The sequence below is a fragment of the Paroedura picta genome, chromosome 9 (genome assembly GCF_049243985.1).
Source record: "Paroedura picta isolate Pp20150507F chromosome 9, Ppicta_v3.0, whole genome shotgun sequence".
In the NCBI taxonomy this organism is placed as follows: domain Eukaryota; kingdom Metazoa; phylum Chordata; class Lepidosauria; order Squamata; family Gekkonidae; genus Paroedura; species Paroedura picta.
This window is the reverse complement of record NC_135377.1, coordinates 17,807,736-17,833,131: the sequence shown is the minus strand read 5'-3', so window position 1 is coordinate 17,833,131 and position 25,396 is coordinate 17,807,736. Positions and strand designations below refer to the sequence as shown.

At 43.1% G+C, this 25,396-nt stretch overlaps 1 protein-coding gene and 1 long non-coding RNA gene across 5 annotated transcripts in view; both read left to right on the top strand.

Moving 5' to 3' along the window:
* Positions 1 to 25,396, top strand: part of OXR1 (oxidation resistance 1) — a 232,331-nt gene that overhangs the window by 83,627 nt on the left and 123,308 nt on the right. The window lies entirely within an intron of this gene.
* On the top strand, positions 15,506 to 18,474 carry LOC143844196 (uncharacterized). The gene is made up of 3 exons (XR_013233849.1): positions 15,506 to 15,548; positions 17,637 to 17,724; positions 17,987 to 18,474. It is a non-coding gene; the product is annotated as an uncharacterized LOC143844196 (long non-coding RNA).

Genomic DNA, 25,396 nt, shown 5'->3' with positions numbered 1-25,396 from the left:
CTGGAGATGAGCTGTAATTCCAGGGGATCCCCAGGTCCCATTTGGAGGCTGATGAGAGCTACTCCACATGGCTCCAGTGCAAGGACTATGCACAGCCTGCACAAGGATTCCGTTCTTACAAGGTTTTGCCTTGCCCTGGCAGCCATTTCTGACCCTGGGAAAATATTTCTCAGGTCTTGCTGGTTTGCCAACCTCCTGGTGTTACTTGAAGATCTCCCAGAGTTACAAGTGATCTCCAAATCACAGAGATCATTTTCCCAGAGGATAATTGCTGCTTGGTCTCATACATTTTATGGCAGCTGAGATTAATGCTTCTTTGTTTTGCTTAGTAAAAGTACTGCACACACAAAAAATGAAACAAACTTCTTATTTAACAAGCAATTCATTAATTCATTAATTGTATTTGTTGACCACCACTCCCAGCTTATGTCGGCTTGTGGTGGTTTAAAATGCCATGCACACTGTAAACTTGTGACTTCAGGGGAGGGGGGGTGTTGTTGCAGGAAGGTGTGTCCAGCTGGCATTTCTGGGGTTACTTGAAGCCTGAAGCATATTTCAAGCATGGTCAAAAGTCTGATGTGGAGGTATAGCCAGAAGACACATTTTTCTACTTTTGCATTAGTGTTAGATATCCACAAAATGAACTCAGATACTGCCAGATAAATGTTTCTGTGCTAACTCTATATGTATACTTATTTTGTGTGTCTGCAAGAAAGTAGTTTTAAACAAGGTTTCAATTGTAAAAGGAAACTTGTTAGAACTTCTGCCTGAAATATTAAAAGACCTACTATCTGAGTTATATATAACTTAACTTCTTGACATTTCGTGGTTGGCTCCACCTCCCATGGCAGCCATTTTGTATTTGCACCCACTAACCTTTGTCAGAATCCCAAAAGTGCCCACAGGCTGAAAAGAATTGGGAACTCCTGCCCTATATGTATATTCAATATAAATTCAGCAAGAACCAAGCGCATGCATAAACTATATGCATGAAGATTCTCACAAAATTATGACAAATGCACCTAGGAATGGGTGGGAATGATCCAGTGAAAATTATATTATTTCCTTATGCATGCAATGAGTGTACACACATATACTACTGTGTTTGATCCTTATAGTGCTAAGCTAGAAGACATCTGGAATGTTTATGAATTCTTTTCTCTCTGGTTTTTCACTCAAAGAAACCAACTTTTAACTTTCTGCCAGTATTCTGAGCACAGCTCTATATCCCATTTATTTCCGCTTCTTAACACCTTTGCAATCTTTAGAGATTTGCTTGGGAAAATGCGCTTCAGTATTCATGGTTCGTAGAGATTGGAAAAACCTTTTTTCAGGGTTGCAGAGTAATTCTATGATTCACCAGATATCCAGCATATGTGTCCTTAAAGCAATAGCTCTGTCGATGAGTAGGAACGCTATTCTGGCTCATCACACCCCATTTAGACCTTTTACTTGCAGTGGCATATGGCTAACAATTACACCCACACATCTGCTGCAAGGGGGGCGCTCAATTCCCTGACATCCTTTTTGCACCATGCATGTCTGTAGAACAAAATGAAGCCAGGTGACCTTTTAACAGGATGATTAATTGGATAGTATGCAGACACTTAAGGATAATTAAGCCTTACTCTTTTTACAGTGTGGGGCACACAGCAGGGATCTTCCACTCTGAGACAGTTTTTGGAAGCCATAAGTTATGGTGGCTTTTAGACTCAAACCACATGAGATGCTGGAAGATCTGGGTCTGGGTATCCAGCATTTTGTTCTGTGGGAAATGCCACCAGTGGGAGACCTTGGTTTAGACTGGGACACTTATCATAGAAGGAGATGTTTATATTTTGTTTTTTTAGAATACTCTTGTCCTGAAGTCATCCATTGCCTCACTCACTCCAGAGCAAGTTTATGAGGAAAAAACATATTGGCAACCTGTATGTTTTGTATGAGGGAGAGAATAACATCTCTGGGGGCTAGCTGGAGATTTGGAATCCTCACAAAAATTACAGTTGGAATTCACCCACTCTATTTTCCTAGCATGGAAAATAGAGAGCCGGTTTGGTGTAGAGCCAGTTTGGTATAGTGGTAAGGAGTGCGGACTTCTAATCTGGCGAGCCGGGTTTGATTCCCTGCTCCTGCTCCACATGCAACCAGCTGGGTGACCGTGGGCTTGCCGCAGCACTAATAAAGCTGTTCTGACCAAGCAGGAAAATCAGGGCTCTCTCAGCTTCACCTACCTTGTTGTGGGGAGAGGAAAGGGAAGGCAACTGTAAGCCACTTTGAGACTCCTTTGGGTAGGGAAAAGCAGCATATAAGAACCAACTCTTCTTCAGTAATATCAGGGTTCTCTCAGCCTCACCACCTCACAGGGTGTCTGTTGTGGGGAGAGGAAAGGGAAGGGGACTGTAAGCCGCTTTGAGACTCCTTTGGGTAGAGAAAAGTGGCATATAAGAACCAACTCTTCTTCTTCTTCTTCTTCTTCTTCTTCTTCTTCTTCTTCTTCTTCTTCTTCTTCTTCTTCTTCTTCTTCTTCTTCTTCTAGAAAATGGCATTGAAGCCCCCGTGTCATTTTAAATGTCATTTTGGCAGCTGCTGTCAACGCGACACAAGGATCTGCACTGAGTTACTGAAATTAAACCGTAGCAATAATTTTGTGGCTGGCTCTGCCTCCTACCACAGCCACATCACTGCTGCACACACCATCCCACATCAGAATTCCAAAAATACCTACAAGATCTAAAAGGTTGGGGACCCCTTAGCCAGTGTCCTGTCTGCTTTCGTCTTCAGCAATGTATCCCTGATTCCTTTTACCGCCTGATTTCTGGTTCAGTTTGCGGTCACTCCTATGATGTAATCATATCACATGGTCAAGCTGAATGCTATTTGATAGAATTTGTCAGAACAGACAAGTGTTCTTTCATGACATTTAAGAACTCATGCCTGTTCCTGTGATCTGGCTTTTCTGCCTGCCAACTATCCATTGTCAGTTGTTTACAGGGCACAATGTCCTGGTAAATAACTGAGCTGTCAATCTCAGATCAGGAAAAAAAAAAACCAACCCAACTTTTCATCCGTTCAGATTGCTGTCTCAAGCATTGTTAAAAATAGCTCCAGTGGACTGAAAAGTTATAATTCTGCAATTTGAACTTAAATCCCCTTTTTTGTCTGTTCAGTGGCCAAAGCCTGTAAAAAAATTCAGAGAGAGAATCAGGACGAAGACATTTTAAGTAGAAACGCAGGTGTAAAATTGGAAAGGAGAAAAGAAAATGGAAGAAGAGCAAGAAGAAAGGCCAGATTCTCGTGTCACAAGAAATCTTGCACTTATATTCCTTTTTGCCTGCACACAGAGTATCTGCTTTGTGTACATAAGGCCTCAGTTTCAATCCCCAGCATCTCCAATTAAAAGAATCAGATAGCAGGTGATGTGAAATCCATCTAGTCCAACCCCCTGCTCAGTGCAGGATCAGCCTAAAGCAGAGGTAGTCAACCTGTGGGCCTCCAGATGTTCATGGACTACAATTCTCATGAGCCCCTGCCAGTGTTTTCTGGCAGGGGCTCATGGGAATTGAGGCCATGAACATCTGGAGGACCACAGATTGACTACCCCTGGCCTAAAGCATCCATTATAAGTATCTGTCCATCTGCTACTTAAAGTGAGGTGGTGAGTTCCCCCTTGCCTTAAGCAGCAGTTGCACAGATACTTGTCTTGGATGCTTCAGGCTGATCCTGCATTGATTCTGCATTGAGCAGGGGGTTGGACTAGATGGCCTTTATGGCCCCTTTCAACTCTGTGGTTCTCTTATTCTAGGAAAGGGTACTTTGTTGAAGATTTGACATTGCATTCCTACTATTGTTTTATCTATTTAGAAAAATTGGTCCCCCTCTAGATCAAAGTGGCTCATTATTAAGACAGTACAATAAAACCACATGGACACTGAAAAGAGGACAGAGCATAAAAACAAGCCATTAAGCAGAGAATATAGCCCTCTGGGCAGAGCTGATAATAAAAACTGATTAAAAAGAGCAATTCCGTCATTAAATGCCTGGGTAAAATGAAGCAGTTTTAGCGTGGTGGCTGTGAGGAAATAGAGTAGGGGCCAGGTGAGCTTCAAGTGGAGGGGGGAGATGCTCACCAAGATTCATATGTATATGCAGATGAAGAAAGAACATGGGGAGGAAGGGATGAAACATGATCAAGGAAATGTTTTGTTTCAACAGGGATGGGTGATCCCTCCTTTCTCTCAGGCTCAACTGACAAAGTGAATGGTAAAATATTTGAGAAGGCTTGAGGGCTCTTCTTCGGGCAAGCACTCTATGGTATGCTTGCATAACACCAAAAACACAAACATGCATGCCCAGTTTTCCCTCTTATTATTTGCTCTCCTTTCAAGCCACTGATCTCGTAATTAAAGGTGGAATTCCCTGCTGCAGGAAGTGGTGGTGGCTGCAAGCATAGACAGCTTCAAGAGGGGATTGGATAAACACAAGGAGCGGATGCTGTTAACCATGAGGCACGTGTTGGCAGAGTTTAAATATGCAAAGATGTGCACAGCACTCACAGTTTAAATAATAAAATAGTTTTCTTTCCGTGGAAGAAGTCCTCTAAGGCTAATTAGGCCTTCTCTCACTCCAGACAAATGTGTTTGCCTCTTTGGGACTGAAGGAGGCTGACCCACTCCAGTTTGATAGCTGTCATGACTCAAGGGAGTGCAGCCCAATGTTCCCTTCATCAGCAACAAACAGGAGCACCAGGCATCAGGACAAAACTGAAGTTAGGCTGTATTGAAGGTACATCAAGGAGCATGGCAGAGAAATCAGTATATCTTTGAGAAGGAAGGCTGTTCCTCCCACTTTTCTATCTAATCAGAGCCTCCTGTCCCCTGCAGATTCTTCTTCTTCTTACCAAGACTTTACTCTCTTTTAGGGTTGCCAGCTCTGGGTTGGATGATACCTGGAGATTTTGGGGGTGGAGCCTGGGGAGGGCAGGATTTTTTTTGAGGGGGGGGGCATCAGCAATATGTCACACCGTAGAGCTGGTGACTTTCAAGTAACCCTTTTCTCCAGGGGTCCTGTTCATGATTATCCGGAGATTGGTCATCATAGTGAGACGCCTCGAGGTGCTACCCATAGCTAGGCAATACTGCTGTATTCCAACAGTAGGAAGTAATTCTGAGAAATTAGCGTAGAAGAAAGATGAATGGAAGGGTAAATCCTCTCTTACAGTCCAGTCCACTCATTTGGGTTGCCCACTGCTACAGCACTTTTGTATCTGAATCTGTGTTCTGAAAATCAGAACTCAAAGCTATCATCATACAAAGTAGAAAATGCTTGCTTAACCAAAAAAAGCTAAGATGGAGGGGTTTTATATACTGTGTAAAAGCGCAATTAGTATGCAAGAGTCAAACAGCTCAGAGGAACGGCAGTAGAGTGGTAAACACTGATTTCAATTAAGAAAATAATTCTATAAGGATGCACACAAACATACATGCAAATCAAGCCTTCTGGTGTGTTTTCCTTGCAGTTTGAGTCTGGCTTCTTGTTTTGCGCCCACCAGGAAATTAAACACCAGTCAGTAAGCTTCCTTCTCCCTCACTTTGTGTTTCCAGAAGGATGTCTAAATGTTTAAGTATGTTAAAAATTGCTGTGGGGGGCAAGGGGGCAGAGGTGGGTTAACGATGTTACTGGTTCTGAGCAATCAGTACTATATTCACTTGTCCCCTGCCCTCAGTATACAGGTCCATTTTCCCAGTATAAATCTAAACCACATATAGGAAGTGCATTTCCACAGCAGGCTCACCACTCAAATTATGCATGTGTGCACCTACCCTAAATTGTAGATTAAAAACTGCAATTAAACCAGGAATAGTGTTCTCATCAAACAAGTAAACCATAATCTAAATCAGGGGTAGTCAAACTGCGGTCCTCCAGATGTCCATGGACTACAATTCCCAGGAGCCCCTGCCAGCATTTGCTGGCAGGGGCTCCTGGGAATTGTAGTCCATGGACATCTGGAGGGCCGCAGTTTGACTACCCCTGATCTAAATTATAGTGTAAATAAGCTAAACATTCAGCCAGCCTTCATTCTCAATTATGTCACAAGAAGAATGGTCACGTTCTTCTGTGCCTAAACTAAACTTTGTCTCTGATCATTGGCTTTGGCACAGAGATCACCGAAATATGAGCGCATCTTAGAGGCTATCAAATTTACTGTGGCCTATGTTTTCCAAAGCAATCTGAAAGGGGTGTTCATTATTACAAAGGCTAGAAGGCTCAGAATTCTGAGCGATGAGCGTGTTACATTGCCACTCTTGAGCACAGACGAAAATGCTGAGTAGATGTAAACTATTTTCAATCTTCGACGAATTGGCAAACTGGGAGGGAGGGCAGTGTGATGTAGCCTGATCTTGTCAGAACTCAGAAGCTAAACAGGGTCAGTCCTTGGATGCAGTACTCAGCTGCCAAGAAAGACACTGCAGAGGAAGAAAATGGCAGACCACCTCTGCTTCCCACTTGCTTTGAAAGCCCTGTGCTTAGGGGGGGGGGATGCCATGCTGGTTGCAAAGTGATGACATGTATGTATGTACTGATTGCAAGTGCAATTGGCAGAGGGTACTGAAACTTGTACCGAGGGACTCCCTTCAGTTAGCTAGCACAGGGGTAGTCAACCTGTGGTCCTCCAGGTGTCCATGGACTACAATTCCCATGAGCCCCTGCCAGCGTTTGCTGGCAGGGGCTCATGGGGATTGTAGTCCATGGACATCTGGAGGACCACAGGTTGACTACACCTGAGCTAGCAGTCCCAGTATATACTGGGTCTGCTTTGGGTAACATCAAAAGTGCATGCAAATTCCAATTCTGCATGTTCTCCTGGAGCCTCCCCTTCACATTCTGCTGCCAAGTGTGTTCAGTTGTCATCTGTCTTTGAAGTTATCATTAGTGAGACTTGACCTCAGATCAGCAAATGAGTGCTTGGCAAGCAAGGATGGGAGGTAGTACTTTGACACCTCACTTATTAGGCACCTCCTGGTGGGACCTGGGGATTCCTTGGAATTGCAGCCCATCTCCAGAATTCAGAGATCAGTTTCCCTGGAGAAAATAGATGTTTTTGAGGGTGGACTCTATGGCATTGTACCCCACTGAGGTCCCTGGCCTCCCTAGGCTCCATCCCCAAATTTCCAGGACCCATTCTGCACATGGGTTAGGGTTACCAAATCCACAGTGGGAAACTCCTGGGCCCATTTTGCAAACACTGGATAATATACTTTCAATGCACTTTAGAAGTGGATTTTCCCGTTTTGCACAGGAAAATGCAGTTGTAAAAGCACATCAAAAATGTATTATCCAGTGTTTGCAAAATGGGCCCAGGAGTTTCCCACTGTGGATTTGGTAACCCTAACCCACCACACACACCGGTGACCAGGGGGGACCTGGCAACCCCAGTCTCTGTGGTTCCCCGGAATTTTTTTAAGGGAGTTCTTTCTGGCTTCCTGCAATGTCTCAGCTTGGGGTTAAGAGTGATGGATTCGAATCTGGAAACCCAGGTTTGATTCCCCACTCCCACCTATGAAGCCTGGCTGGGTGAGCTTGGGCCAGGCACAGCTCTCTGAGCTCTCTCAGCCCCACCTATTTCACAGAGAGAGGAAGGACTGGTGATTGTAAGCTGCTTTGAGACAGTATCTGGTGCAAAACCAGCTCTTCTTTAAAACTGCCCTGAATTCCTTGGAAGGGCGGTATAAAAATGCAACAGTGAAGAAATAAATAATATTTGCAGCATGAAATAACACACTGAAGGCCAGTGCATGTTGCTATGTCCTAGAGCCCCCCGCATGCTCACTGCAAGTCCTGTTGACCCAACATTTTCTGGGAGTTTGGTATTCAGAATTTTATTCTCAAGTGTGTGGCTCCCAGGTTAAACCAGCTTTTCTCAACTTTGTTTTACCATCAAGAAGCCCCTGGGCTTCCAGAAACCCCAGAAGTGATGTGATAGTGCAGAATATGGTTGGGAAGCATAGATGTGTACACACCCGCCTGGGGCCCCTTCGTCGTGAGTTTTCTGCCACGCTTGCTGTAGTCGTCTCACTTCCCTCTTCCTCTCACGGAACTCCTGAGAATACTAGGGAGCTTGCTTGAGGCGAGGGCGGAGAGAGATTCCACCAGAGCCTGCAGCTCTCTGGCTTTCCCCTGTGTCACCAATCAGCCGTATCTTAAATCAGCCTTCATGTCCTGAGATCACAAATCAATTTGGGCTAATTAACAGCCCTGTAAAATCGGTGGCTTGAAGTCTTCTCTGTGCGCTGTTGGCACTGCAGCGTTGCAAACGGTTCCGTGACATGAGCCAGGCTGTTGCAATTTAAGAAGCAGGTTAATGTTTTTTATATGCTTGCTGAGCATACCACTGTCTGAAATCAGGCAAACTTCTCAGAGTCTCCTTCCTGCTCTCTTTGTTTCCATTCCATCACCCTAGGGCAGGGGTAGTCAAACTGCGGCCCTCAAGATGTCCATGGACTACAATTCCCAGAAGCCCCTGCCAGCATTGTAGTCCATGGACGTCTGGAGGGCCGCAGTTTGACTACCCCTGCCCTAGAGAGTCTCAGGCTGTCTCTTCCTTCAGTTTACTCAGGCATTTGCCATAAAATAATAGCTAGCCAGAGCATGCCCCTCCGATAAAATGCAAGTCATGCTGTGGAGCTATTTATCTCGGCTATTTATCTTATTACCACGTTTTCATCTAAGTCCCAACAGCCATCCCATTAGTGTGTTCATTGTTTTTACAACAATGGCAGCAGCAATAACAGCAATCACAAGCACAACAAGAAGTTTATTCTTATAGCCTGCCCTTCCCATTGGTTCAGGGCAGATAACAACAGGCATGTCCATGTAATAAAGATAAACCTTTCCCTTCCTCTCCCCACAGCAGACACCCTATGAGGTAGGTGGAAGAGATCTGACAGGATTGTTCTGTGAGATCAGTTATGTCAGGCCTGTGACTAGCCCAAGGTCACTCAGTTGGCTGCATGTGGAGAAGTGGGGAATCAAACTCAGCTTGCCAGATTAGAAACTGCCAGTTCAAACCACTGCACCAAGCTTGTTTCATGGTCAAAGGCTTGAATATGAAGTACCTCTCTGAGAAATGTTGGTACCCCACCATTTTTAAAAAATCCTCTGTTAATCTCTCTCCTAATAAAGATCCTATAAATGGGGCTTCCACTACCATGGAATTCAGTAGCCATAGCAGTGAGATAAAAGTCTAAATATCTATTTGTCTAATTCTGAACATGGCTTCCATGTATAGATTTAAAAAATCCACAATGGGGGCTGAGATATTTTTCTAGGAACCTGGGAGAAAATGTGAGGTGGCAAATTGCTGAAGTCATCTCTTTTCTTCTGCAGAGTTCAGCTTTCAGAAAATGAGATCTCATGATGCGGCATTGTGATATCTCAGCTGCTCTTTTGAGGGATGCCTAGCAAACCCAAGTGCAAACAGTGCAGGAAGTTAGGGGACAAGAAAGAAGAAAAAGGAGATGGGATGAAGGACAGAAAAAGAAAGGGTTGAGACTTTCAGTAGTCTAGTCTCTTCTTTATCCAGTGTCAATTTTCTTATTTATGGATTTACACTGTGTGTAGCTGGCCTTTCCCACTTGCACTCAAGGAAGATTGCAGTTATGCATCAGGATTTTTCAAAGGCTTTACCCTGTTTGATGAAAAAAAAAAAGAATATTACAAAATAATTGCAGGTTGTTTACTTAACTGAACTTTGACATCCACTTGGTCTACCCATGGGATATGCAACCCAATGTTTGCTTGTTTGTTTGTTTGTTCCTTCCTTCCTTCCATTTATAAGGCATCACATTAAGAGTAATAATGAAATTATGGTGAACAAATGGAGGCAGTAATTAACAAAATGAAATAAACATAAAAATCCATCTCATGAACATATATTTATTTATTTTATTTATTTTTGGATTTATATCCCGCTCCTCCCAACATTGCCAGCTTGGGGCGGCTTCCAACATAAAATAAAACAGTACAATATATAGATTATAAACAATTGCTAACATTATCAAAAATATTTTAAAACAATCAGACATGAATCTGCCTTGTATTGAATCAGACCCATTGGTCCATCGAATTCTGTACGGTCTCCTTAGATTGGCGGTGGTTCTCCGTGGTTTCAGGTAGAAGTCTTCTTCATTACTTATATTCTATTACTTTTTAACTAGCGGTGCATGGATTGAACCTGGTCTTTACTAGTCTATATGCCAAACAGATGTGCTACCTCTGAGCCATGTCCTCATCCTTGAGCATCTCTGTGGACTGCCTAAAAAACTGTGCCTGATCCTCAGGTGCACTTAAAACATGCTCTATTACCCACTTATCTCATAATTATACAAGTGGGGGTGGGGACTGGCTAAAGTTCATCCTAAATTAAAGACTACAGATGCTTCTATCAATATTCTCTTTCTTTACTCTGTATAAACATCCTGCTACAACTAAAGCTAAATGTGCTGGCTCACCCATTTCGGCTGCTTCTCCGCATCCCGGAAACGATTGTCAGATGCAGAATGAACGGCTTCTGCGTTTCCAAATGACTCTCTTAGCCACCTGCGATGTGATCTTCCCAGAGCCGCTTACCAGTTGGCTCTTGATTGCTGCACTTGCCTTGGCTATTTTTAGTTAATGTCAATGCGAGCAGCTCTTCATTTTTTTCCAAGACAGCCCACCTCGGGGAAATTACAGGTTTGCGCATCCTTTCAGACTTGACCTTCAAGGTCTAAAAGCCCAGGATGACAAAAAGGAACAATTCAGGCTGTCCTAGATTTCATAGAGATGTGAAAGCAGCTGTTTACTGACTGTGAAGCGTAATAAAAATGAGACACAAATGGTCCCTAAGTACGAAAGAAAAAAGAAAAGATGATTGCTCACAAAAGGTGGCCCGTTTCCCAGTTAGTGCTGTGGAGTTTGGCAGTATGTCCAGTTTGGTGTAGTGGTTAGGAGTGCGGACTTCTAATCTGGCATGCCGGGTTCGATTCTGCGTTCCCCCACATGCAGCCAGCTGGGTGACCTTGGGCTCCCCACAGCACTGATAAAACTGTTCTGACCAAGCAGTGATATCAGGGTTCTCTCAGCCTCACCTCCCTCACAGGGTGTCTGTTGTGGGGAGAGGAATGGGAAGGCGACTGTAAGCCGCTTTGAGCCTCCTTCGGGTAGGGAAAAGCGGCATATAAGAACCAACTCTTCTTCTTCTTCTACGCCTGTGCCTACCTGGACCCTAGGAGATATTATATCTTCTGGAGTAGCACTGTTGCATATTTTAAAGTAATCTTTGTTGATTAATCACCCGGGTTGTAATTAATGGTGAAATCAATTAAATTTGCATACATTTACATATGAAGACAACCATTTTGACAGGCTCACACAATCAGTTCTGTTCTCTTGCAACCTAAAGACAATCAAAACATGTAGCTCATAAGGGCTGTCTAGAGTTTTGAAGGATTTGCCTAGAGTTTGTTTTGTCTATATGTTACACATAAGCACAAATTAAAATTTAATTTTAAGTATTAAAAACCTTGCTTTGACAGGGTTTTTTTTTTTTTTTTTGGTTAATTGTTACTATTTTTGTTGCCTGCATACTTGAAAAATCCAAGTTCAAAACTTGAGTTCCATTCAAGCAAGTAGCAAATCTGCTAATAAAGAACCCCCAAACCAGGACTGGGGTGGGGAGAGGATTATAGAAGAAGCTTTTGTGAACATCACTTAAAAATAATTACTATTCTTAAGCAAAAAATCCTTCTTAAAAGGATTTCTTTTTAAAAAATGATTAATGAAGGGCATACACTATTAATGAAATACATTTTGATTGATTAACCAATTCGCTGCTAAATGTTGCAGCCCGAATACGGAACAATTTTGCAAGTCACTTTGTTTTTCACAGCTGTGGAAGTCACTTGCAACTCTGTGCATCCAGAAGAAACATAAAGTATAACAGCAATAACTCTTGAAACACAATTCTAATCAGATAATCCATAATCCTGGTCAGTGGGAGCTTTGTACGTACTTTAATATTTTTTTCCCCATGCAGACAGCAGTAAGAGGAGCAAACATTGCCAGCATTTCAGTGAACATCTGAATCTCCTCCTTCCTCTTGGAGGCCGCAGATCCCTGCTGCCTGAGAGCTGCCCCATCCTTTCCAGGGGGAGGGAGAGGCCATCCACACTCCACCCCACCTCACCCCCAATCTAGCACCCATTGTATTCCTGAATGCAACGGGCTGTTATTGCTGTTATTTTCTTGGTGTGCTCTTGTCGCTTGAAGATGTTGCTAAAGGATAGCAGCAGGTGAAGTCAAATTGGCCTGATGCCAAAGGGGTGTTCTTAGGTTTTTAGGTTCTCTGCTCATGAATGCAAAGAGAGGAAAGCATTAGCCAGATTTGGGCAGTGATCTGACAGATCGGCGGATGTTATGTAACTTTGTCACAAAGTTTTAAATGTCATGACAAATTTAACCTTCAGCTTGCAGGCTCTGAAGAAAAAGCCTGTTTTTCTTTCCCTTTTCTTGACACTGGAAACTTGTGGGGTTTTGTATGGGGGAGAGGTTCTTCTCTCTCTCTTGCCCTGGAGAGTCTTCATGTTTGTCAGCCTTGTAAATGGTCTTGAGCCTCGAGAGTTGAATTGAACACAGATTTGTGCAGATGAAGGGGAAAATGTGTCAGCGGTTGGTAGAACAGTGACAGGAGTCAATGATCCGCTCCTTTTTCAAACAGATGGTGTGGCAGACTTACCCGTGGTGATTGACAAACTGGAAAATCAGAGTGAAATATGGCTAAAATACTACCTTTCAGCATCTTCTAATAAGGATGCATTCCACAGAGATCTGGGGGACTTTATTCTTCAAGGACTTTTAGTCAGCTATTTCTAAGGAACAGTGGGGATAATTAAAGAAAGCAAACTTTACAGATGGGAAATGCAGTTCTGAGCAGGCCAAATACAGCCACAGTAAAGATCCACTGCTAAAACCACCCAAGAACTACTTCTGTAATCTGCGCATTAGCTAATTATCTGTAATGCTAAAATTCTGGGACTTTTCTCTCTAAGTGATTTGGAAGATTCCAGTACTTCATTTTCAAAGTGGGAATCCATGCCATCAAAATGAAGAATCTTGAAAGGATTATAAAATGAATGCTTGCTGGATTAAAAACCAGCCTGGTGTAGTGGTTAAGAGCAGCGACTTCTAATTTGATGAACTGGATTTGATTCTCCTCTCCTCCTCTGCATGCAGCCAGCTAGGTGACCTAAGGCTCATCGTAGCACTGATAAAGCTGTTCTGACCTAGCAGTAATATCAGGGCTCTCTCAGCCTCACCTCCTTCACAGGGTGTCTGTTGTGGGGAGAGGAAAGGGAAAGCAACTGAAAGCCACATTGAGACTCCTGTTAGAGAAAAGCAGCATATAAAAACTTACACTTCTTCTGTTGGCTGTCTCCTTATGAAACACACCTCATTGTGAAATCAGTAAAGCTAATTATATCTCTAGCTATTGTGTGTGTGTGTGTGTGTGTGTATTCAGAGACGTCTATATTTTTTTTGTTCATCCTGTGAAATAGCTAATACATCAAGCAAAAAAAAATTCATGGGAAAGTAGTCCCATAAATATATCTATAATTACATAAATGTATGTCATCAAGTCACAACTGATTTATGGCAACTTCAGCAAGGGGCCTTCAAATCAAATGCAAGTAGAGGTGGCTTGCCAGCCTTTCTCTGAAGAAGAAGAGTTGGCTTTTATGTGCTGTTTTTCTCTAGCCAAAGGAGTCTCAAAGTGGTTTACAGTCACCTTCCCTTCCTCTCCCAGCACTCTGTGAGGTACGTGGCGCTGAAAGAACTCTAAGAGAACTGTGACTGACTCAAGGTCACCCAGCAGGCTTCATGTGGAGAAGTGGGAAATCAATCTCACTTCTCCAGACTTTTCCCATCCAAGTACTGGCCCTGAAACACAGAATCACAGAACTGGAAGGGGTCCTCAGGATCATCTAGTCCAGGGGTAGTCAACCTGTGGGCCTCCAGATGTTCATGGACTACAATTCCCATGAATTGAAATGCTGGCAGGGGCTCATGGGAATTGTAGTCCATGAACATCTGGAGGCCCGCAGGTTGACTACCCCTGATCTAGTCCAACCCCCTGCAGGAAACTCACAATTAACTGCCCACCCACAATGACCCCAGTTTCATGCTCCCAAGAAAACCAGAATTAGACTTTCAACCCCAACATGGTGATTGGCATTTCCATGGACATGCCACAAGAAAGGGCCACAAGAGCCTCTGCTTAAAAACATTCAAAGAAGGAGAACCCTCCGCCTCACAAGGAATCCTGTTCCAGTGAGGAACTGCTCTGTCAGGAACTTCTTCTGCATGTTTTGCTGAAAAAGCCCTAGCCTTGGCTGAGACCAGGCACACTTATCTGGGGCCGGGGACCTCCAACATGTTGGTATTTGCAGAGCGAAGAGCCCTTTGGGGGGTGCCTACAGAGAGATGGTCCCTCAGGTACACGTGTCCCAGATCATCCCATATCTATCTTCTGTTGTGTTTGCTACCCCTCCCAGTTTAGTATTATCTGCAAATTTAATTATCACTCCTTCAGTTCCATCATCGAAACGGTTTATAAACATATTGAACAACACAGGGCCCAGGACAGGTCCCTGAGGCACTCCTCTCCAAGAGGCTGATGAACCATTAACAAGCACCTTTGGGCAGAAATCTGTTAGCCAGTTATTGTGGCGCAGAGTGGTAAGGCAGCCATCTGAAAGCTTTACCCATCAGGCTGGGAGTTCGATCCCAGCAGCCGGCTCAAGGTTGACTCAGTCTTTCATCCTTCCGAGGTCGGTAAAATGAGTACCCAGCTTGCTGCTGGGGGGTAAAACAGTAATGACTGGGGAAGGCACTGGCAAACCACCCCGTATTGAGTCTGCCATGAAAACCCTAGAGGGCGTCACCCCAAGGGTCAGACATGACCCGGTGCTTACACAGGGGATACCTTTACCTTTAATAGTAATAGGAATCAAGGTCTGAGAAGATCAGGCTGTACCATGCTGCTTTCCTGCCCGTAAGAAAGTCACCCCATCTTAAAATGTCTCAGCATGGCCTTCATTCAATGTAAATTAACTTAAGTCCTGACAAGGTTTTTCTTGAATCAGGTGATGACAGCAGCTTAAAAAAAACCTTTGGCAAGGAGAGGAAGGTGTTTTTTTTTCCCTCACAAGGCAGAAATAATTACTTAAATGCATCACCTTTGATCTTGTAGCTTATATCATGAATAAAGCCAAAATCTCTGCTAAAACAAGAGATGGTACGTTGACTTTGAAATGTTTGTTTAAAGGGAAAGTAGCTTTCAAAAATATGTAATTGCAGTTCAATTGCAGTTGTTGTTTCTTTAATAAGAGCCTTAACAACATGTTATAAAGACTTGGGGAGTGGAAAAAAGCAGTTGTCCAGTAGCACCTTGAAGACTTACAGAATTTGGGGTAGGATATGAGCTTTTGTGAGTCAGTGCTCAGCTCTTCAGGGTATGGACTCTTAATCTTTCTGCTGCAAATAGACTAACATGGATGCCTATGTTGATTAAAGAACCTGGGGATGTACAGTTTTTAAAATTATGCTTGGTAAAAGGTCCAATTGAAATTAACTTTGGTGCTTATATTATTCTGCATGTATTCTCTTTCCTGCTTTGAATGCTGGAGGATCTGTCTAGTTTGGAGACATGCTGCGCTCTCTGTAGCCCAGCCAATTCAATGCTGCCGAAAGGCAATGGGAAAATGTCACAGGAATAGGGTGTAGTGGGCCATGCTTGGTACCACTTGGTGAAAAACGTTTTATAGTAAAGGGAATGAAGTGTCTCTACTAAGATATATTGTACCAGTGGTAGTCAAACTGCGGCCCTTCAAATGTCCATGGACTACAATTCCCATGAGCCCCTGCTAGCGAATTGTAGTCCATGGACATCTGGAGGGCCGCAGTTTGACTACCCCTGTTGTAGTCTTTGTAAAGATTGTTGAGCAACTACGTTTGTGTTGATGTTATCCGGAAGTGTTAAGCATTATATTATATTACAGGCTTTGAGCTTTAGGAGTAATTATAGGAATTATTATCTAAGGAACAGGATGTCCTGCATTTATTTAGCTGAAAATAAGTCAGTTTCTGCTACCCACCTATTTTTGCAAAATCCTACTAATTTATACTTTGCGGCATAATGACAATTGCTGGAGGGCAGAGAATGTTTATTGCAGTAAGGCATTTTTGCTACATAGAATATGGCTCAAAATATATCTGCATGCTGATAAAGCGTCACGCTGCAGGAAGTATTAAAATACATGGACCCTTTTTTTAGCCTCCCATAAAATGGAAGTAAACTGTAAAAGTAAAAGTATTTAAAATTGTTTTTGCTGGATTGAAAATTCTTTTGGGACATGGTGCTGGGGGAGGGGAGTGATCCTGTGAGAGCAGATGCAGTGTAAGAATGTGACCCTCTGCACATGGAGATCTAGAAGCCACAATGTCCACATTTTTACAATAGTTCTAGTTCAGCAGTGGCCAAACTGTGGCTCTCCAAATATCCATGGACTACGATTATCATGAGCCCCTGCCATGCTGGATGCTGGCCTCTCCTGTTTGGCCTCTCCTGTTCTAGTTATTTGGAAGACAATGAGGTTTAGCGTAGGTTTGGGATGGTTGGCAATCTCTTGGGGAACCATTGTCCCATCTTTTTGGCCCTGGCTCCAGTCTGGTAGAATGAGCTTCCATCTGGGCCCTTTCAGAATTTCCAAAATTCTGAAGCATGTTTTCCAGTCCAATCTCACCAGTGACCACTCGCTGCCACTTGTGAGCACATAGGCACAGTTTAGCAGCTTAACAACAGCTCTTCAAGGCTGTTGTCATCAAATTACTTACTGATTGCAATTCCAACACCAACTCCCTGCTATGAACCTGTCAATTCCCTGAAGATCCCTGAATGGTTCAGAATCACTCCAGTAAGAGAAGATGCCCCCTAGAAATGATGCTAAAGATAGCAGGCAAAGCAAGGAGAAGAGCTGGATCAGGTCTTATAAATGTGTTTCTCTGTTGGAGGAGTCTTTTGCTCATAGAGAGAACCTTCCAAGAAATGTATTAAGCCTGTAGAAGGCTCCTTTCACCAGTGTGTTCTGCCAGTAGAAGTATCAAGACTCCTTGCGCTAGAAATAATCTCCTTGTTCCAGAGTAACATTCTGATGTTAGCAGAATGAAGTCATAGGCTCCATCTCAATAGCTGGGAACAGTTTAGTCTAGTGGTTAAGAGTGCAGACTTCTAATCTGGCATGCCGGGTTTGATTCCACACATGCAGCCAGCTGGGTGACCTTGGGCTCACCACAGCCCTGATAAAGCTGTTCTGACCAAGCAGTGATATCAGGGCTCTCTCAGCCTCCCCTCCCTCACAGGGTGTCTGTTGTGGGGAGAGGAAAGGTAAGGTGACTGTAAGCTGCTTTGAGCCTCCTTCGGGTAGAGAACCAACTCCTCCTCCTCCTCCTCCTCTTCTATGAAATGGGGTTTTTTTTTGTTTTTGTTATTTTAGTGGAAGGGTATTTTTCATCTGAGAAACATCCCTTTGGCCCATTTGCAGGTGAATATTTGCAGGTGAATATTTACCACAGCCAACTTCAAAACCATAATAGCTTATAAGAAGAATTTGGAGCAGGAAGGCAATCGTGGTGAGACAGTTTTGGTAATCAAGACACAGTCAAGGGAAACATGTGTTCAAACAGGAATTGTGTTCATTTTCTGGAACTAAAAAGACTGAGCAACAAACCAGGACTCCTTGGTTGGTGTGAGTCATTTTGGGGGGAGGGGTAGAGGGCCTGTGACAGCCTTTCTCAACTTGTTTTTACTGTTGAGAAACCCCTGATACTTTCTTCAGGCTTCAAGAAACCCCTAGTAGGCTCTCTAACGACTGGCTTTGTTTTGAGTACACAGATAAGAATCACAATGACAAATAACTTTGAAGCAGCAGGAACAGATGTATGATCCGGAGATTAGAAATGATTTGAACAGAAGTTACTTCGGGTCAACAGACTTGCCATTCCAGACCAGCTCATGACACGCCACCTTCTTGTTGGCATCATCCCAGTAGCTGAGCCAGATCCCAGGACGATGATTGTTCCTGGCCAGCTTCAACGGCATTATTGAAGAAAACCTCAGATGTCTTCAAATAGTGGAAATATAGCAAAAGTCAAAGGAACTGATCAATAGTAAAACGCTGAACAACCAGAAATTAAGATAGGTATATCTACTTAGGTAATTTAGATTCGAACTGGAAGCTCAGAATCTGACTTTAGAAAGGAAGCGTTTCCTATAAAAGTATGCTGAAAGTACACGTTCTTTAATAAATAGCCTCAAAATATTTAACCCTAATCTGAATGTGAATTTTGCTGAAGATCCAAGATGTCCATCCCTAGCCTGTTCTACAATGTAATAATAATAATAAAAAAGCTCAGGTGTCATGTACAAAAATAACTGGGTATTAGGGTGTTTCTGATGGCTGAATTATAAAGCAAGAAATGTATTTTCTCAGGGCAGGTGTCATAGTAATATGACAAATAGACATATCAGTGTGCTCTCTAGCGATACAATAATAACAGTGACTTGATTTACTGCAGAACAATCTTCAATGGAGCACTCCAAGCAGGGGGCTGTCCATCCTTTTGCTGGCACGATTCACCTTACCTGCTGCATTATCAAGCTGGTTTGAAGGACTAGCTGGTAGCAGGGTTTTCTTAATTCATTCTTTGCTCTTTCTCACTTCCTCAGTTGGCAGCCATGCAAGAATGACACTAACAATTATAGACATCCATATAGGTGTACATATAGATAGGTAGGGGTGTTCCATTGCTTGTAAGCCCTTCATTGCTTTTAGTTCATTCTATAAGGCAGGGGTAGTCGAACTGCGGCCCTCCAGATGTCCATGGACTACAATTCCCATGAGCCCCTGCCAGCGAATGCTGGCAGGGGCTCATGGGAATTGTAGTCCATGGACATCTGGAGGGCCGCAGTTCGACTACCCCTGCTATAAGGCATCCGTGTGTCTCAGATCTCCCTGCAATGCTCCTTCATCGTTGCATCATCAAATCAGTTTTGTAGATAATGAGATTCCATGCAGAGCATAAAAAGAGGATTATTGGAAAGGATTTGAAAGGCTCCTCTAAAAGACTCTTTAAAAACAAAAATGGAAATGTCTCAAGGAAGCTGAGAGGCCAAAGTGGCTTTTATAGAGCATAGGAGAAGATGAAGAGTAAGCCAGGAAATGAAGGGGCATTCAGAGTTCCATAATATTGACATGCAACACTTGCAAAGACATTCTACGTGGCGTTTGTAAGAACAGGCTTCCATAATGCATTTGCTTTTTTATATACTTACATTAGTAAATGGGTCCCTGGTACCATATTGCCGGGCGAGAAGTGTCAAGGTCAGGCTGCTGTATTCTGCAGCTTCTAGCCCTGATACATATAACAAAGTTTTGATTTGCATTCTCAAGGCATGTATCCTACTGGATCATTCATATTAAAAAGGTGAATTCAAACAATATGAATAAAAACACCTTATTAACAGTGCAAATCCAAAAGCACACTTCTCAGAGTGAGGTCTGCCTGAGTAGATATCCTGTATTGCTGTGTATTCCTTCTACTTTACCCACCCTTCCTTCCAACATACATAATCAGCTGAACTCAAAAGGCTATATAGAGCTCACAAAACAGAATCAGTGCCAAAGGCATACCTTTCCTGGTCAGAATAGTAATTGCACCCCGCCGCCCAGTTTTTCTAAATGACTGAGTTCCCAAGCACAACAACAACACATACAAAACCTGTACAACATATGTGTTGCCCCTGCACATGGCAGATCTGTATCTCCATGTCATCTCTGACTGTCCCTTGGTGATTGACTCTTTTGTATGTTATAATTGCATCATGGAGTTCATGTTGTTGGTAAGATTCTTCTTAACAGCTGCAGTGTGCTTAGTTAATGTACATGACGAAGCTCTCTGTTTGGGCAGTGGTGCCATTGTCATAGAGAAGGCCAGACTTTTTCAGTCTTTTAAATATGGTGGTATGACTGAAATATATTTCAGGCTTCAAGGTGCCAGGAAGTTATGTCAGCTGGCCATGCCTCCCTTCCATGCCCCCCCTCAGCCAGCAAATGATAAGGTTCTACATGATATTCTTGTTGACAAGTGGGTAAATGCAGTATAGATCCTAATTCTGTCAGGTGGATCGATAACTGGTTGACAGATCATACCCAAAGGGTTCTTATTAATGGTTCAGCATCCTCTTGGAAAAGTGTGACAAGTGGAGTGCCCCATGTATCTGTCTTTGGGCCTGTGTTGTTCAATATATTTATAAATGATTTGGATGAGGGATTAGAGGGGGTACTTCTTAAATTTTCAGATGATACTAAACTGGGAGAGGCAGCAAACACAACAGAAGACAGAATCAGGACACAGGATGATCTTGATATGCTTGAGAAGTGGGATAAACTGAATAAACTGAAATTCAATATGAACAAATGTAAAGTTTTGCATTTAGGTAGGAAAAACCATTTACACCAATATAGGATGGGGGAGACTTGTCTTGGCAGTAGTATGTGCGAAAAGTATCTAGGAGTCTTAGTAGAACATATGTTGAACATAAGTCAGCAGTGTGACTCAGTGGCTAAAAAGGCAAATGGGATTTTGGGCTGTAACAAACGGAGTATCGTGTCCAGATCACAGGAGGTGATGGTAGCACTTTGCTCTGGTTTGACCTCACTTGGAGTACTGTGTTCAGTTTTGGGCAGCACAGTTGAAGAGGGATGTAGACAAACTATAGCATGTCCAGAAGAGGGCAACAAAAATGGTAAGGGGTTTGGAGACCAAGACGTATGAAGAAAGGTTGAGGGAGCTTGGTCTGTTTAGCTTGGAGAGGAGATGACTGAGAGGGGATCTGATAACCACCTTCAAGTATTTAAAAGGGTGCCATATAGAGGATGGAGCAGAGTTGTTCTCTCTTGCCCCAGAAGGAAGGACCAGATCCAATGGGATGAAATTATTTCAAACGAAATTCCGTCTAAACATCCAGAAGAAGTTCTTGACAGATAGAGCGGTTTCTCAGTGGAACACACTTCCTTGGGAAGTGGTGGGTTCTCCAACTTTGGAAATTGAGACTGATTCTATGAAGGTTCAAGGGGGTGGCAGGTTACAGTGGATGAGTGATAGGGTTGTGAATGTCCTGTATTGTACAGGGGGTTGGTCTAGATGACCCATGAAGTCCCTTCCAACTCTGTAATTCTATGATTCTTTGAATGGGCTTCTTGTCATTCTCGATGAGTATGTGCAGCTGAAAATTTTCTAATCAAGATCTAAGTTGATCAGTGCCCATTAATAAATCCTGAGAATGCCTCAAATACAAATAGACACATGCATTGGGATTGTTTCATACTTTGTGACAGGACTCCCTGGAGTGGCTGTAAATATTTATAAATATTTTCTTTTAACAATTAAAAATAAATAAAACCCCATAAAACAAATGGGACTGTGAGAAAAGCTGTGGGTGGGGAGAGAAGAGAACAGATTGAAAAGCAGAATTTCAGAATGCTGAATTAAAAAAGAAAGCAGACCCCAGAAACAAAATATAAACAAACAAAAGAGAAATTCCTTCCTAAAGAGATAGATTCAAGTCCAGTAGCACCTTAGAGGCCAATAAGATTTTCAGGGTATAAGCTTTCAACATCATTCCATAAGCCAAACCATATCAGAGGAAGGCCATCCAACATTTTTCCTCCTTGGGACATCCTGAAGCAATGTGATCTGGTCATATGTCCACCTAGACTGGGTGAGAGAGGCAAGGATGTTTCTACATGGCTACTGGGGAAAGAAAGAGGACTTAGTCGCATACTTGTAAAGTTGGCTGGGAAGGAAGCTGTTGGTGGGGGAGCAGCAGCCGTAGTCAAAGAGCCAGGACAAAAGTTGGGAGAAGATGCATACCACTCTGAGCTGGCTTGCTGGGAGGGCGGTATATACATTTAATAATAATAACAATAACAGCAACAATAACAACAACAACAACAACAACAACAGTCCTGAGTGAAGCTCTGTAGCATAGGCTGGGAGAAGCCAACAATTTTAGGACCCTGCTTTTATGGGACAAGCGTTCCTGTCCTGTACATTGAAGCTGCCCTAAAGCAGCCAAAAGAAGAATTTGTTGATCCTGGAAAAGGAGTGAATCTCTAACTTTCTAATGTGAAGGGAGAGAAGAAACTTTAGGTCTCAAAATCTGCAGATGTCAGAATAATAAAGAATATCGGCCATCTGTTAATTATCCCACCACTTAGGGTGGCCTGTTTGGCATTGATCAGTCCCTAGACCTCTTCCAAGCCTGTGGGATGAGCTTTCTGAAGGGGGGACAGGGGCTCCCTCAGGAGGCACCACAAGGCCTATCTGTTTGTCAGGAATTCTCAAGGTACCTAAATGGCACCTTATAGGAGGGAGGGGAGAGATTTGATGTCTGTTATACTATTTTTGCTTTTAAACTGAAAATGTTTTATAAGCCACCATGAACTACAAGGAAAAGCAGGATATAAGTGTATGAATAAAGCTATCCCATGTTCTCCTCCCTCCATAACTCCTTTCTGACCATGGGAATAACCTTTCCCATGTGAGGACCCACAGTTTCAATAGTTGCCGGAGCTATGTGGTTCACAAGCTACATCCGTCAGGAGGCTGAAGGGAAAAGAGGGTGAAATCTCTCCTCTGTCTATTGGAAGTGGAGCTGCACTTAGGGGAAGAGGCAGAAAGGGAAGAGGCAGACACCCTGTGAGGTGGGTGAGGCTGAGAGGGCCCTGATATCACTGCTCGGTCAGAACAATTTTATCAGTGCCGTGGCGTGCTTAAGGTCACCCAGCTGGCTGCATATGGGGGAGTGCAGAATCGAACCCGGCATGCCAGATTAGAAGTTTGCTGAGAGATTGCAGAATCCATTCCTTCCAGCCCCTGGGCTGAATCTGCACAGAGCTTTTATTGCAATCCCAGGTCAATTCAGTACACATAATGCGATTTCTGTTTTGATTTTGGGCTATTTAAATTTTTCATCTGCAACAAGCAGGATTGATCTGGAGTGGCCCTACCTTTCTCCCGCAATATCCAGGAGTGGTTTTAACCCTCAATATTTGAAAAATTGGGTTTAGTAAAGGTGCAGCTGTCTGCTTTCCATGAAATAACTTGTGGCTGCCTTGTGGCTCCAATGGTGTAACAAGAAAGTCTGACCCTGATTGGCTGGGTGCCAGTTCAAAGAATTCCTAGTTCCTGGTTGCAATATTTATTTTTTTAAACTTTAATGTGACAATCAACACTTCTCGCAGCAGAGATTTGCCTCATTCTGTGGGAGGCTGCTGCTGTCTCATCTCTGCTCATCTTGGTTCCCCCGCCTGTCCACAGATTCAGTCCCTGTGAGGTAGGAGAGGCTGAGAGATTATGGAGGAAGTTCTCTTAATTCTGGGTCCTCATCTCCGCTTGTCTCGCCCTCCCCCCGCCCTCTCCCCTCTCACGTACAGCCTCATGCAGATGGGTTTTTGTTTCAAGTTGGTGTGTGTGGGAGGAGCACAAAGACTTGGGTTCAAATCGATCTGAATTCAGCAGGATTGAAAGCGGGGGGGGGGGGGAAGCTCCGTGCAGATTCAGCTCTGGAATACCAAGAAAAGCTACACGAGAACCACTTTACTTACCTTTATCACATGCTCCTGGTATGATGTATGGAAATTGTAAAAACTCTGAAGGTTTCTGATTCAGAACTCTCCCTCCCCCTCACAGGAAATGTATCAGTGGATAAATGAAAACCGTGTTTCTTTCTCTCCTTATGCAGAGTTTAATCTTGAATTTTACAAAAGCCAAAAGATCCCTGCATACCAGAGAATCTTAACAGAGAAAAGCTTTTGTGAGCACAAAGTAGTGGGTGAAACTGAAATGAGTTATTATCGAAGCAGCACAATGCTTATTTACCTGAAAACGTTCCCGCTATGCAATATTCCTGTCAGCCGATCATAATATCAGAAATACTGAAGAGATGGCTGTGCAGCTATTTTCAGAATACCGATTGCTATCTCAAATTGCACATTTTATGAATGGAAGAGAAATGATACCTGGTTGAGAGGGCTTGTGTCCCGATAGAAACATTGTCCAATAAGCAGCATTGGGCTTTGCTGTAAGATTGGATGACTGCCTGAATCTGAAGCATAAGAAATAACACCAGATGCTCTGTCTAGAAAGATTGTTTCAGGGGGTAGCTGTGTTGGTGTACAAGGGGATAAGGGGAGCTTTGACTCTCAAAAGCTCAGAACCCCAAAGTCTCCTTGGTTTCTAAGGTGCTACTGGGCTTAAATCTAGCTGATATGTCCAGGGAAAAGATGTTATAAATGGAATTTAGTCTCATTCCACGTGTGTTGGTTAATGGACTTTTACTGCACTTTTGCAGCTGGATTTCCCTGTCTGAAACAGGAAAATCTGCTTCTGAAGTGCGCTGAAAGTGCATTATCCAACATGTGCAGAATGAGTCTCATTGTGGGATTCCATGTCCATTGTTCAGCCATATACAAAAGGGGCAGCAAATAGGCTTTTAGCCTTGCAGCCTCTCCTATGTGTCTGGCAATCTCTTTGCTATGTCAGCTGTCAAACAAATACATCCATATTAAGTCAGAATAATCAAAGAGTTGGTTTTGTATAGCTTGCTTTTCACTACCCAAAGGTGTCCCAAAACAGTTTATAAACACCTGTAATTATTTCTGGTTTATGTGTTCAGTCACCTGTAGATCGTTAAGAAGTTGGTCTCTTTTTTATTGTTATAACATAGTCAATGGATAAATAAATAAACACATAATTTTCCCCAAGGAGGAAGCATTTAAACCTGCAATCTATCATCCAGCCTAAAGTGGAGGGGAAAACGAGGTCATTCTAACACTAGAATGTTTGAGCTCAAGAGTTAAAGATGTTTGCTTGGTAGTTCTCTCAGAAGTCTGTTAGTAGTTCAATACCAGTATCAGAAAAAAGCTTTGCTCTAACAAAGCCATCATTTACCCTGACACTTCTGGATTTACAATGTAATCCTAAACCCAGTGACTTCAGTGGATTTAGTGGATGTAACTCTGCTGAGGACTGCATTATTAGTTCTGTAATATATCCCCCGTTCCTGCAAATGTCTCAGTTCAAATGGGGAAGATGGCAGTGGTCATACCTAGAGCCAGCTTGGTGTGGTGGTTAACTGTGGCAGTTTCTATTCTGGCAAGCCGGATTTGATTCAATGCTCCTCCTCCGCATGCAGCCAGCTGGGTGAACTTGATATCAGGGCTCTCTCAGCCTCACCCAC